Below are 14,939 nucleotides of genomic sequence, written 5' to 3' on the forward strand. Positions count from 1 at the left end.
ACAGGTACAGACCACCACATGTGGCTCCAGAGCTAGTTTATGTCTATTCAAGCAGCATAAATAATCTCTTTCTTTTACACGTTTTATACACATCATCCCACATGTTGCTGCTCCCTCTTAACAGTGGATTATCATTGGAGATCACTGCATGCATCATTAAATAAAGAATTTTTCATTGTGTTTCCACAGCTGTTTGGAAGAGACTGCCCAGATTCTCTTCAAAGCATTTAGCCAGTCCTTCATTGGTGGCTGTTTGGGTTGTGTCCAGACTTTTTGAGTTTCCATTTGCTCATCTATAAAATAGGTAATAACTATCCTAGTTTTTGGAATAGTCATGAAGGATTCAAGAGCATGTCTGGGTTAAGAACTGAAAAAAATGGGAGTTAGCATGATTGTTCCTCCCACACCACAGCCCATTTTTTTAATTTTGGGGGGATACCAGGGATTGAACTCAGGGGCACTCAACCACTGAACCACAACCCCAGCCCTATTTAGTACTTTATTTAGAGACAGAGTCTCACTGAGTTGCTTAGCACCTCGCTTTTTGCTGAGGCTGGCTCTGAACTCTGGATGCTCTTGCCTCAGACTCGCAAGCAGCTGGGATTACAAGTGTGCCACTGTGCCCAGCTCTAAGACCCCTTTTAAATGTCACTTCCTCCTCAGGTCCTCCCTTTCTGCTCCCCTGTTCTCTGTGGCATCCATCGCTCCCTACAGTGACTTTCTGCCAGGCTTTGAGCTGCTTGGGGACAAGATGGGCATCTTACCCACCCTTGCCTCCCAGAGGGCATAGCACAGAGAAGCAACTAGGGCTGGGCACTAGAAGAGCCCCTCCTGTCTGGAGCTATGCAAGGTGTGCCCTTCTCTCCACAGGATGAGTGAAAGGGCCATGCAGAACTGGAACTCAGGCCACTGGCTGCTGGCACTGTGCTTGATGTGTCTGTAGACCCTCCTGGCCTTTGCTTCCTCACAGCCTCCAACTGCCACAGGTTAAGGGGAGGCAGCAGGGACTGGGAAGGAGGTTTTCCAGCACAACTGAAAAACTGGATAACACCCCACCCTGTTCCACACAGCGAGCAGATCTCGGAGGCAAAGTACAATCCATAGATTTCAGGGTTCTGACTCTTCCTTTGTTCATCACCCAGACAACTGCTCTCTTCTGCTAATCCCCACCAGGATGATGCCTGGGCAGATCCACTGTTCTCTGTCCCTTCCAGGCCAGAAGGTGTTCTGCAGAGAGAGAGAGGCCCTCTGGTGGGGGCTTAAGTCTAGCCTCCTGGCCTAATTCTGGGGTTTTCCTTCTGGGATGGCTGAAGCCTATATAAGTGGATGATCCTCCCCACACACTGTAAGCCCTGGGGCCCTTGCCCTCACCCTGAAAAAGCAGGGAAGTGGGGGCGGGACCTGGTGCCGGACTTCAGCTTTCTTCTGCTCAGACCCAGGGTCTGCCAAAGGGTGATGAGTGCGGCTTCACTGGGGAGGAACAGGAAGATTTCATCTGCTTCTTTCTCCCCTGCCATTGGATTTTTTCTGTGTGTGATGCTGGGGATCAAACCCAGGACTTGATGCTGCTGAACATGTGGTCCATCAGTGACTTAAAACCAAAGCCCTGGAAATCTCTTAAATAACCTTCCCCAAGCCAGGTGTAGTGGTGCACACCTGTAATCTCAGTGATTTCCGAGGCTGAGGCAAGTTGAAGCCAGCCTCAGCAACTGAGCAAGACCCCATCTCCCAATAAAATATAAAGGGCTGGGGGTGCGGCTCAGTGGTAGAGGGCTCCTGGGTTCAATCCCTAGTAGTTCCCGCCCAAAACACACAAACAAGAAAGGAAGGAAGGAAAGGCCTTCTCCCTAGCAGATAGAAGCGGCTCAAGGACCAGCAGGTGGGTGGGAGGGGAGCAGGACTGGAGGCCTGGGCTGGGGACCTGATCTGATGTGGCTGGCCCCATCAGTCTTTGTAAAGCAGGGCACGTATGAGGTGATCGCTTCTCACCACTGCTGCAACAGATACCACATGGAGGAGAACTCCCAGACTGTAAAATACTCCTGATTTTCCAGCCAGGTGGCTGGCACTGTGCGGGCAAAGCCCTCCTGTGTGGATGGTGAGTGAGAAGCTAGGCCCTCGTCAGTGAGACTCTGAGCAGAGAGATAAGGAGGTCTTGTTGGGCCATTTCATCTTCTGGGGATCCAATTTTATACCCATCTCAGGGCTTTCATGATCAGAGTCTCAAATGATGGGGCACCCTCTGGGGGACAGGAGGGAAGATATGATTATCTCTGTGTTATAGACAAGGAAAGCTCTTGTTGTGTGCTGTCCCTCACTGCCCAGCCCACACCGACAGACTAGTTCCCTCATACTTTAGGCTTTCTGCCACACACAGCCTTTCAGACGTGGGCTCTTCACCTACTGCTCTCTCCCCAGCCTCTTCCACATGCTCTATTCTCAACCCTGCCTTTACATGAACACTTGTATTCCTTCACATCACCCTTTCCCACCTACCAACTCTGGCTTCTGTTCTCAAGCTTAAGTGGCATCTGAGCAACCATGCCCAGTGTGATCACATGCATACCAGCTTGTGCCCTCCTGGTCTGTGGACCTCTGCACATGGTGCATAGTAGCTCACACACACCAAGCTCTGTGCCAATGACATGATTGCCTCAGAGATAACTTCACCTGCCTCCTTTCCCCCTCAATATCTTGGGTGAGATGCTGGGACCTGTAGGATTAAAGTTGGTAGGGCTATGTCCCCAAGCCTCAACATTTCTTCCTCTCTGGGCATCCCAGAGTAGGCAGAGGACAAGGGAAACATGGGACTCCATGCCAGCGGTGTGTGGAAATGTGTACCTCATTCACAGACCCCCCCCCGTTGACTGCTAGCTGTGCTTGCAGAAAGCTTAGAGCTGCACTCCTGCCTCCTGCCCCAATAGCCTCTTTTATCCTGCAGAGGTGGTGGTGTCAGATGGAGCCCTGCCTGCCAGGGGAGGAGTGTAAGGTGCTCCATGACCTATCAGGATGGAGCTGCAGCAGTGGACACAAAGTCAAAACCCACTAAGGTATCCAGGTGGACACCTCATTCTACTCCTCTTCTTCCTCACCTGGGGCAGCCAAGGGGGCACAGGAGCCCTGGGGATCCAGGATGGCATGACCCAAGTTGGTATCTGTGAGCAGTGAGATACTCACTGCATCCCCAGGTGGTCCTTCCATGTACAGTCAGACTCTGAGGACTGGTGTTAGGGCTCTGGATAAAAAATCCAGGAGTGTCTTTCTGACAGATTTTTTGATGGTCCATATGCCTTGTTTTCTCTTTTTTGCCTATAGTGAGTTTGCTTCTGGAAAACATCAAGTCTATACAAACAAAGTGGGGAATTGGGGAAGCTATCTAGATAATTCAGGGAGGAGTCTCTCCTCCTACCTGAATTCCAGGTATAATAGTCACTCTGCCCAACACTTCTCCATGGACTGTCCCCCCATTCCCACAATTCTAAACTCCAAACAGTTCATAGCTCCCTTCCTCTAGTCAAATTGCTCTGTCTGCTGTGACAGAAACCAAGAGGATTATTATTTTCATGGTTTGTTGCCTATCCCATGAAACAAGGGGTAATTAAAATTTTATTAAAGTTGTTAGCAATTCCATGTGTGTCATGGTTAATTAGTTGCATCTCTTTGTTATCACCATTTGTACAGATGAGTGACAATGTGGGGCAAGTCAAGGCACTGCCTTCTACATTCCATGCCCATCACCACACATATCAAACAGGCAAACAAACAAGAAGAGAAAGAAAGGGGCAGCTTCAACAGTTTTGAAGAAAGCAACAATTTTTCCAGAGCACAGAACAAATGGAGCAGGGAGTTTGACTAGATATAGAGCATCTTATCTGTAGGCAGAGAAAGGAGACAGACATTCTGAATATACCTAAGCCTAGATGAGAGTGAGACCCACCACAGAGCTTGTGACATTTGTCACCACATTATATGTTTAGGTTTGTAGCCCATAAAGCCTCCACTGTGCTTGCAATTTGTACAGTGACCTGGAAGCAAATAGTGGGTAAAGCATGCCACAAAAGCTGGGCCACTTTTGCAGCCTGGACTGCTTCAGGAGCAAGGGACCAGCAGCAATGTGACCTGCGTATCCTGGAGAGTCTCTGGCACAATGGAATGGATCCACCTTGTATTCTATTGTTTGCTGTTTAGGTCACATGATAGCTCTTAGCGATCACAGCCTGGATAGGAGAAGCTTGATTGAGCCTTGGACTGAAGAATGGCATCCAGTCATCACCCAGCAAATTTAGAGATTCACTTACCTGGACTCATTCTTCATGTCAAATTCAGCATCAACTCTCTTGATTTTAATCAAGTCTCTAAGCAGATATGGATGTATCTCCAACCACATATCTTGAAGACTGTGCTCTGCTAGAGACAAAGAATTTCAAGACAAAATTCCTGCCCTTAAGGAATATCCAGTTGGGCTGGGGAATTGAAGACAGATAATTTAGGTCATTGAGAGTCTATGGCACCATGACTTCGGAACCACCTGCTGAGGGCATGATAGGAGTTTGGGGATGAAATTTTCGAAGCTCTTTGGCTACTCCCTGGTCACAAGGCACAAAGATGAGAATTCACAGTCAGCACCTTTCCATCCATCCTGATTCCATGGTAAACTGCTAACATGTTGAAGGAAAGCTTTCTTCCTTATGCCAGGCCAGTAATCTCTCATTTGGATGGGATTGGATTGACTTGGGGAAGGAAAGCAATGAAGCATCTGTGGAGTCACAGCATGTTTGAGCTGTTTGTTGGGTATGGAATGCACAGGTCCTTAGAATCAGCCTCATCCAAGCACCTCAGGTTTCTGTTCATTTGTTTATTATAACAGATAAGAAAGCTGGATGTGGTGGCGCACAACTAATACCAGCAACTCTGGGATTGAGGCAGGAGGATCACAAGTTTGAGGACAGCCTGGAAAATTTAGCAAGTCCTTGCCTCAAAATAAAAAGAGCTGTGGGTGTAACTCAATACTAGAGTACTTGCCTAGCATATGTGAGAGGTCTGGGTTTGATTCCCAGCATGAGAGAGAGAGAGAGAGAGAGAGAGAGAGAGAGAGAGAGAGAGAGAGAGAGAGAGAGAGAGAGAGAGAGAGAAAAGAAACTGAGCCCCAGAGTGCGGAGGTTGAGATGATTATCCTATGAGCTCACAGCCTGGTCTCTCAAATCTCTAAGACTGCAACCTTTCACTAGTATGGACATTGAGATTCCAACCTGGACCTTCCTTATTACACCTGACTCTGTAAAGCATTGGCTGGACAGTAGCAACATTTTTCTTGGAACATGCTAGACACTTTGACCAAGTTTACTGTTCTCCTATCTGCAATTACCCAGAATCTTCACACACCAGGATGTAGAGTCACTTTGTCTCTACTCTGCCCTAAGCCCCCCAAACTCCAAATAATCTCCATGATAACACAGACGTCACTCAGCCCACTTGCAGTGGGTGTGCTCGGTTGGCATCCCCATTGCCTGCTCTGACACGTCTCTTTTGTGGTCTTTAGCCTGTGACGCTCTCAGAGGTATTGGTTCTAGGAGAAAGTCTGGGAGGAGTGTAGGGCTGGCCAAAGTCCTGTCACTTCAAATTCACCTGCTGAGCCTTTGTCTAGGGCTGAGGATCAGCTGGCACCATATGATAGCTTGGATGCAGCCTCTGTGATGGTGGGGATCACCAGGGCTTTAGGGGTAGGGTGTTATCAGAAACCAACTGGGATGATGCCGCTTTCTGATCCTCAGGTAGGCAAATAAGATGATTTCGGACTAGTTTCAGTTCCTCCCTCTCTGCCTACCTCTTTATACAGTAGAATCAAGACTGATGTCTCCCTCACCCAACCCTAGTGTATTTTTTCTTTTTCTTTCTTTTTTGTTAATGGGGTGAACAATGGTGTCAGCTTCTTGCTGGACTGTAAATATCAGTGCTCTGACAACTATACTCTCTGCATAGAGTGGGCTCTCAGGTGGGGTTATTAGTGAGCTGATCAGAGCCATTCTTGCCTCCTTCAAGGCTAGGAAAGGACCTGGAGGAGGGGAAAAAAGGTTGACATACTATTCCTAGAAAGAGTTGGAGAGTAAATATTTTAGGCTTTGCAGACCACAAAGTGGGACACCTTCTCCATCAGATTGGGGACAGTTTGTTGCACATTCTTTGTTTTTGTTGTTTGTGTCATTTGGTTTAAAAACAACTTTCAAAATTGCAAAAAACTTTAGCTCAAATACAAAAAGAAACTCTTGGCCTTCTTCAGAAGGTCACTAACCCCTGAAACCTGAAGTGAACCTCTGAAGTCAGACCACGTTTGCAGCTTGGGATGGCTTCCCAGCCTCCTAGCCTTCCCTGGGTGCCATGGAAACCTGAACTTGAGGGCAGGGGTGAGTTTTGTTTTTATCTGAATGCTCCTTTAGGGATGGGTAAATTAATTATTTAGACTACAAGTGAGACAACTTTAGCAGAGTCAGGTAATAAAAGCCTGCTCTTTTTGAGGCCAGGATGTGGACTCCTCCATTCCCTCCTCACCCTCAAGACTGTGTCTAGGAGGTAGGGACAGAGCTACAGGCCCCTGCTCATCATAAGCCAACCAGTGCCAGCCTCTGCACCAGCCAACCTCATTCTCCTACCTTCCCTGGCCTCCCTCATCCCTGCTCAGAGGAGACTGCTTTCCTTTGACACATGCTGGGATCTGGTAATTTATTTTATTAGCTCCTCAAAGCCACATTTCCTCCAAACCTATTCATATATTTATCTGAAGGGCTTTGAAGGGTATCCTTTGCATGGCCAGAAAAGCCCCACATGAGAGGATCTGATGGAGAAGTTGTCGCACTTTCCAATAGTAGCTACCTGGGATCTTGTTTCCAACTAAGTCAATATTTGTGTGCATTTTGTAGCTGTACAATGAGAGCCTATAATGTAAATTGGTTTCCATGGATTGTCTTCCTTGTCTCCCCTTAGTGTGCTGGGTCTCACATCCTCTGAGTTCACAGGCACACTCTGCACCTCAGCTGTGAAGGACTTAGGAAGGTTGCTAGTTACAGATAATGTAGTGGATTTCTGTTGTCTCCTGGAAGTTTCCTTATGGTCTGTGAGTGACATCTTAATTAATGGTCTTAGACAGTTGCACAGAGTTGATGCTGTAGCTTCCTAAAATCACAAGCTCACAGCTGGAAGGGATTTTAGGCCAGTTAGTTAACTCGCTCATTTATTAGATAAGGAAAGGGTGGCTTGGAGAGCTTAGATAATTTTCCCAAAGATATGTAGCAGACTGCTTGCTTGTTCTGCCCAGGGATCCACCCAAACAAGTTATCTTTTCATTACTGCTCATCACTTTTTACCCCAGAACTGATGAGGGACTTGGAAAGTAGTTAGCAAGAATGAATGTGAAGCTAGGTGCTGTGGGGCACATCTGTAATTCCAGCAGCTCAGGAGGCTGAGGCAGAAAGATCTAAGTTCAAAGTCAGCCTCAACATTTAGCAAGACCCTAAGCAACTTCCTGAGACCCTGTATTTGAATAAACTATAAAATAGGCTGGGGATGTCGCTCAGTGGTTAAGCTCCTATGAGTTCAATCTCTAGCACAAAGGAAGAAAAAGAGGAGGAGGAGGAGAGAGGGATGAAGAAGAGAAAGAAGGAGGAGGAGAATTATTAACGTGAAAGAGCCTGGTCTCTTTCATGGCTTGAGTGCAAGAAGACAGAAGAAAAATGGAAACATTTAGAGATATACACACAGAAAGAGGGAAGAAGCAGCCAGGTGCAGTGGGCACACATGTAATCCCAGTGACTGGGGAAGCTGAATCAGGAGGATTACAAATTTGAGGTCAGCCCAGGCAATTTAGCAAGACTCTGTCTCAAAATAAAAAGTAAAAAGGAGTGTGGATATAACAATGGTCAAGTGCCCCTGGGTTCAAGCCCAGTATTGTATCACTTCACCACAACATCAAAACACCAGAGCACAGGACACAATAAAACAAAACTAATGCCATTACAAAGAGAATTGATTTTTGCCTTTTCTGGAGGAAATGGAATGGAGCCCCTGAAAGCTGTGGAGCCAGCACTGATGGCTTCTAGTTTCTTACAGTCTGCTACAGGAGTCTGTAAATGAAACTCCTTGGTCACCTTTCCTTGTTAATAAAGTTTTGTTGCAACAGTACCATGTTTATTTATTATTGCCTATTATTATTGGCTACTTTTGTGCTATAAGAGCAGAGTTGATTTTTTTTAAAGAGAGAAGAGAGAAAGAGAGAGAGAGAATTCTTTTAATATTTATTTTTTTAGTTTTTCGGCGGACACAACATCTTTGTTTGTAGGTGGTGCTGAGGTTCGAACCCGGGCCGCACCCATGCCACGCGAGCGCGCTACCGCTTGAGCCACATCCCTAGCCTCAGAGTTGAATTTTTTAAAAGAGAAAATATGGCCCCCCTCCCCGATAAAAACCTAAATAATTATCTGAGCCTTTATAGAACAATTTTGCCAATCCCTGCTAAAGTGTTTTTTTAAGCTTTCTCAATATGCACACTTCACAATCTGGAAAATGATACTGCATTGTATTCCTGCTTTGGGGGGCCTGTTTGTTTGACACTGAGTGTGCCTGTGTCCCCTTTATTCCCTTCCGTTGTCACTTGTGATACCTGAAAAGAATTGAAGACATCAAGACTAAGAGAGAGGGGCTGAGGGTATGGACCAGTGGTTAGAGCGCTTGCCTAACATGTGTGAGGCACTGGGTTGATTCTCAGCACTACATACAAATAAATGAATTTAAAAAATAAAGAAATAAAGACTAAGAGAGATGCCAAGAGAAGACTTGGAGCAGATAGAGCTTTCCCTAAGGTTTTGTCTCTCCATATATCAGTTCAGTTAATGCTTTCCAAGTTCATGTTGTTTCTACTTTTAAACGTAAAGAATATAACTGGAGGGGCTGGGACTGTAGCTCAGTGGTAGAGAGCCTACCTCGTAAGTGTGAGGCACTGGGTTTGATCCTCAGCACCACATAAAAATAAATAAATAAAGATATTGTGTCCATCTACAACTAGAAAAATACTTTAAAAAAAAGAATAAACTGCATATGTACCTTGGGGTAATGATATAATTGTACATGCCTGTATGCTGCTGGTGTTTGGGGTATCTGTGGTTCGTATTTCCATACCTACAAGCAAGGATGACACTTGTATCTTCAAACTAATTCAGCACAGAGATGATTAATCAAGACAGATGGCTAGACCAGGGCACACTGGCTGCACACAGTCCAGCACATTATTGTACATTCCTCCTCCACCTGCTGGGGTTAAGATGGACTCCATTACAGGGTAGAGAGGACTCATTTCTCTCTTCCCCCAGGGCAAGTAGCTAAACTGGATCCTTATATCCTTAAGCTTGTGGTTTGTCACTCAGTGTGGTTCTACGGTGGACATGGGCACCGCAGCTACTGGACCCAGATGGCTATTCATGTATTTGGAATAGCCTTGTAGAATAGGGAAAAGAAAACCCAGTGGACTGCCTTTTAAACCATTAATGAGGGTACTAACTCTGGAAGGGGAGTTCAACTTTTGAAAACGATTATGTGTTGGACAACACAGAAAAGGGGCACGAGCTGGTGGAGAACATCAAGGAAATCCTCCCTCAGATGGGAAAAATGGAACTATCCTCGACCTTCCAGCTTTGAAGACTTTCCCAGATATCACTCTTGAGGAAAAAACAAAAAACAAAAACACTTTCTAGTCCTCTCAGCTGAAAGCCTTGGGCTCAGTCCTACACAAGAGCTTAGGGACTCTGCAGGGTGGGACTTGGATACTGAGCTGCTCACACTGTTCCTGTTTTTGACTGGTCATTGATAGGTCTTGCAAGTCTGAATGGGCCACGTTTTACACATCTGTCCCTCCTTTCTTGTTGAAAAATGCATCAGAGGAAATATTCTATCATGTGCCTCTCCAGCTCCATCCAGGCTCTGGATGGCATGTAGCAATCTTGTTCTGGGAATCCTTGTGCCTTAAGAAAAGTTAAAGAGAAACTTGATGCTGTGTCAGAATGAGAGGGAAAAGACAAAGCTCAAAATTCCTAGAAGCCAAAGGGCAAAAATTATTTGTGTTCAAGGAATCCCCTTCCCGCCCCAGCAGTCCATCCTTCCCGGGCAGAGTGGCCTCTTTTCTTTCTTGGGAATTCCTGGACATCTAGCCCTCCAGAATGGCCATACCATCAAAACTTTTGCATTTCAGTCTTTCCTCACAGTTGGTTCAGATTCAAATGGTAGCCCTTAAAGATGTCATTAAACAGAGTACCACTATGTTTGCTTGTTATGAATACAGCTGTAAAAATAAATAAATAAATAAATAATAACTCACATGAAGGGATTATAGGCTCTACAGAAGGCAGTATATTGGAATACTGAGCCTTCAGTATGTAAGCAGTCAGTCATCTGCCTGGTAGATGGAATTAGGGCTGCCATTAATCAATTGGGAAGAGAAAACACACACACACACACACACAGACACACACACACACACACACACAACAAGCATTGACTACAGAATAGAAAGAGCCTAGAGATGGAAAACATCTTCATCTTCCTCTCCCCGATCTCTGCACCCCCAGGCCAACTCTTGTTTTAAGAACTTATCATTTCTTACCTTGATTATTGTCAAAACTTCTGATCTTTCCTGTGCAGTTTCATCCCTCATCTGGACTTAGCAGCTCTGTCTTCGATGTGCTAATCTACTTTGGCTTTTGCTCCTGAGTTCTTGTGTGGCTCTCCACTGTCTTTAGTGTAGAATTCAAACTATGCAGTATCCAGCTTCTTCCAAGCTCACTCTGGCAAACTGTCAGCTCCTGCAGTGGCATTTATATTACTCAGCCTATCCCTAGGCCTTCTCATCTTCCCTAAGCATTTCATGTGGAGTGTTTGGACTGTGGGGAATTGGGTCCCCAAGGGTATGACCAGGACACAGCCCACATGTTATAAAATGCTACAAACTCTAGAGCTGGGCAATCCTGGGTAAATCCTAGTTCTTCTGCTTGTGGGTTGTATGATCTTGGGCAAATTAGTTAGACTCTGGGTCTTAGATTCCTTGTCTATAAAATGAGAATATTAATAGCTACCTTATGGAATTGTTCTGAAGATTAATGAGACAACTCACATTGCCCAATCCTCCCCCACCAATTCTCACTTTCCATATGCATTTTCCTGGTCTTTCTCCCAGTTAGTATGAAAGCTATCGAAAGCCCAAAGGCTTTTTTTTTTCCCTCTCTGCATCTGTAAACTGGTGTTAATAGCAATTACCTCATAGGTCTTGAGCAGATTAAATGTTTCAAGGTACATGTAATCAGTTCACTGAAAATTTTTTCCAGTTCGCTGAAGTATAATGACTTGGGTGGGGAGGCTCAAGCAGGAAATAATTTCATTATTACCACACCTTTGTCTTTAATCCCAACATTTTTGTGATTCTGGATGAATCTCAGGCAGCTTCTGTATATATTTCTGGTTGCTTTCAGATAATAAATTGCCCTGATCAATTTCATGAGTTTCAAGGAAGAAAATAAATTTCAGTATTTATGTTAACATATTGTATTAATATAATCAATTATGTTATAATTGTATGATTATGGTCATAATAATATTCATATTAATGTGAGGAAAACATTTTTAACTATTGCAGTTCTCTTTTTTATAGCTATTTATGTGGTCATAGTTGGTGTTTTTAACTTCATTCTCTATTATTCAATCTATATTCCCTTTGCTTCCAGCACACTAAATGTCATCACTGAAAGATATCTGTATTATTGGGCTGGGATTGTGGCTCAGCGGTAGAGCACTCGCCTAGCATGGGCGGGACCCGGGTTCAAATCTCAGCACCACATAAAAATAAAGGCATTGTGTTTAGTCCATCTACAAAAAAGATATATTCTCTCTCTCTCTCTCTTTTAAAAAAAGAAAGATATATGTATTACATGTTTTACTTACATGGCATTAACCTAGGTAGTTATATATATTTTTTCTAAATCTGAAAAGAACAAAGTTGTGGGGCTAGAATGCAAAAATTTCCCTGAAGGATCACTAAGAATGACAATGAGAGGAATCATTCTCATTTCAACCTTTTGATTTTCAGACCATGAATCCTGACTATGGGGGAAAAAAGCACTACATATTGATCATTGCTTCAAGACATACACAGCTTCCTGAAGTACATTGCTTAAGTTCTATCCTATGTGAGTATTCAACTGGCATTGAAACTGTGTCACCAAGTGACCATTCCACCATTCTATTAGGCCATTTACTTCAGAGTGACCAGGTATATTATAAGATCTCTGAATTCTATGATCATGAGTACTTTGCCATATTTTATTTGCTGTTAAAGGATCCTTGATCAGAAGCCATGTTTAGTGAAATATTATATTAATAAGATATTCTGTAAGTTGGTGATCTAGTTAGCAGTATGTAGACAAGGAAGGAAAATCCATATTCAGATTAAGTGTCCCCTAGTGAGGAGAGGCTTGCCCCCTTCATGATAAAAGTGTTCCAATGTAATCAGCCTGCTACCATGTAACTGGATATTCACCCTGGGGAATGGCACCACATTGAAGGTTCAGTGTTGGTCTAAGCTGTTGGCAAGTTGGCCTCTCAGCAGTGATTGTAGACAGATCAGACTTCATGAAAAGAAGCCCATATTACTAAGCCATGCACAATTTCTGTCCCTGAACTTATATAATGGAACTATGAGACACTGTACAAAGATAGAGATGGCTGATAAAGACAGTTGGGGAAAGAAATTTGCTATCTTAGTGCTCTGATTATGAAGATTATTCTCCACTAAGATTTCACTTCAGTGGTCATTCATGAAGACACAAATATTTTCACTTTGTCTCAGCTCATCATGGTTCATTCACATACCTCTTCTCCATATTTCCTTATTACTGATTTTCCAAATGTGTATTTCCCTCTAATACTATGAGTATCAAGTCAAACTTTCAGCCACAGCACACACACCCACTCAAAAACTTTTTTTTAAGTATGTATTTTTATCACTGGCTAACCGGCCTTCCAGGAAAAATGAGCAACTATGTGTATTGCTCAAAACTTCTGAACAAAGGGAGGATTTTCCAGCTGTCTTTCTGGGTCCCCTCTGAGTGAGACAATAGTACTGCAAATATTTTCTTTTAGGTCAACTGGGTCAGAGAGAATTTCTCATAGGGTCACATGACAGGGAAGAGGCAGTTTAGCAGGGTTAGGAGCCAAGGAAATCTGGGGCACTTGTTTTTGTGATTTTTTTCACCTTTAAGGCCTGCTCAAGTTCTAACACATATGCATACCACTTCCACTTGATAGTAGAATATTGCTGTAAATAATATCCAGCTCATGATAGGCAGCTCAGGTCACATGGTAACTTGGTAATCCAGAGTCAAACATTGAGTTTCTAGTAGCCCCTACCCAATGAAGCCAAAAAGGGAAAGTATTATCTGAAGAGAATGGCATAGTTCTATCCAAAATCCTAAAGGTTTGTTCTGTGATTCATCTTTAGCATCTGCTGAAGTTTCCATACACTTATTCATAGTCCTACACAGTACCAGACACTTGAAGCACCATTGAATCTGAAAGCTTGGTTCAAGGAGCAGATAAGTTTGCACATTCTGGGTCCTACTCAAAACTGCCAGACATTTGAATTATTTGATATATTAAAGCTGCATTACCAAAGGAATTGAATGTTACTTTCCAAATCTAAGGAGGCTCACCAAACACTGCACCCCTTTCTTAGTGTAGAGAAGCGAGAGGTAGCAATTTGTCTTTCACCTTAGATGTGATACTTTAATGTACCTCAAATCTCTGGGCCTCAATAAATTTTACCCAAATTTCTAGGGTACTTATTTCCAACCATCTGGATGCATGTGTCTTACCAAAGCCTCTGAAGTACATGCTACTTCCTACCTACCTGGTCCATTCAGCATCATCTCATTCCTGTAGTAGATAAAGCCCTGAGGAAGGAAGATGAAGGCATATTGCTGGCTTTACCAGTTGGCAGTAAGCTGAGTCTGGTGATCTTTCCTAACAGGCATAAAGAATAAGCATTTTGCCAGGTCAACACCTGCAAACCAGATGCCATAAGAGGTCTTAGATCCACAGGCTGGAAATCTAAGAGCAAAGCCAGCAGCTGCTCAGTTTCTGTGAGGGCCTCAGTGTGGCAGGGCATATGGGTGTGTGCAGAAGAGGCAAAACCCACTTCTATGAGAAAGGCATTAACAACCAAATCTTCTTTTAGAGGTCCCACCTCCCATCACTTAAAATTACAACATGAGCTTTGAAGGGAACAAACCATAATCAAGGAGTTACCATGATTTTTGGAGACACTGGGGGAATAAGGTTTGCATAGAGAAATTGTAGGATCAGAGAAAGCCTTTCAAACTTTTTGAGCTCAGGCAGGCCAGCTACTAGAAAAGGATCCTAGAGAAGTCAATGGAAGTTTGTTGTCTCTGCCTCTGAAATATGGACTGGTATTTTTGTGGGTCAAAAGGGCTGGAAGTTGCTACTACTTCTGGTAGTGGCATGGGGCAGAATAAGTACAACCCGGAACATGCTGGAAGTAATTGCTGCTTCTGCTGAATTTCTCTGCCTTCCACATAATTTAAAAATATATCTTTTTAACCAACCCTAACCATGACAAGAAGATGATTCTGGAAAATATAGTTCTAGCTTACTCAAATTGACTCTATACAAAACCACCATACACCATTTATTAGCTTCTTGATATTGAGCAAATTATTTAATATCTATGAATCTTTCTCTTTCTATCACAGTTTGGCATTGTCTCGAGGGACAATGTCCTGAGTTTCTGGATGATGTCCTATTGCAGAGGATCTCTCACTTATAGGTATAAGTAAGAGGTTCTCTGCAATAGATATGGGCAATACTTCTCCCACTGGCCACTTAAGACCATT

The 14,939-nt window shown here is 43.9% G+C and overlaps 1 pseudogene; it reads left to right on the plus strand.

The window, feature by feature from the left end:
* The first annotated feature begins 871 nt into the window (after positions 1-871).
* Positions 872-4,240, plus strand: LOC144371325 (chemokine-like protein TAFA-3; annotated as a pseudogene).
* Positions 4,241-14,939: the final 10,699 nt, after the last annotated feature.

The sequence above is a fragment of the Ictidomys tridecemlineatus genome, chromosome 16 (genome assembly GCF_052094955.1).
Source record: "Ictidomys tridecemlineatus isolate mIctTri1 chromosome 16, mIctTri1.hap1, whole genome shotgun sequence".
In the NCBI taxonomy this organism is placed as follows: Eukaryota; Metazoa; Chordata; class Mammalia; order Rodentia; family Sciuridae; genus Ictidomys; species Ictidomys tridecemlineatus.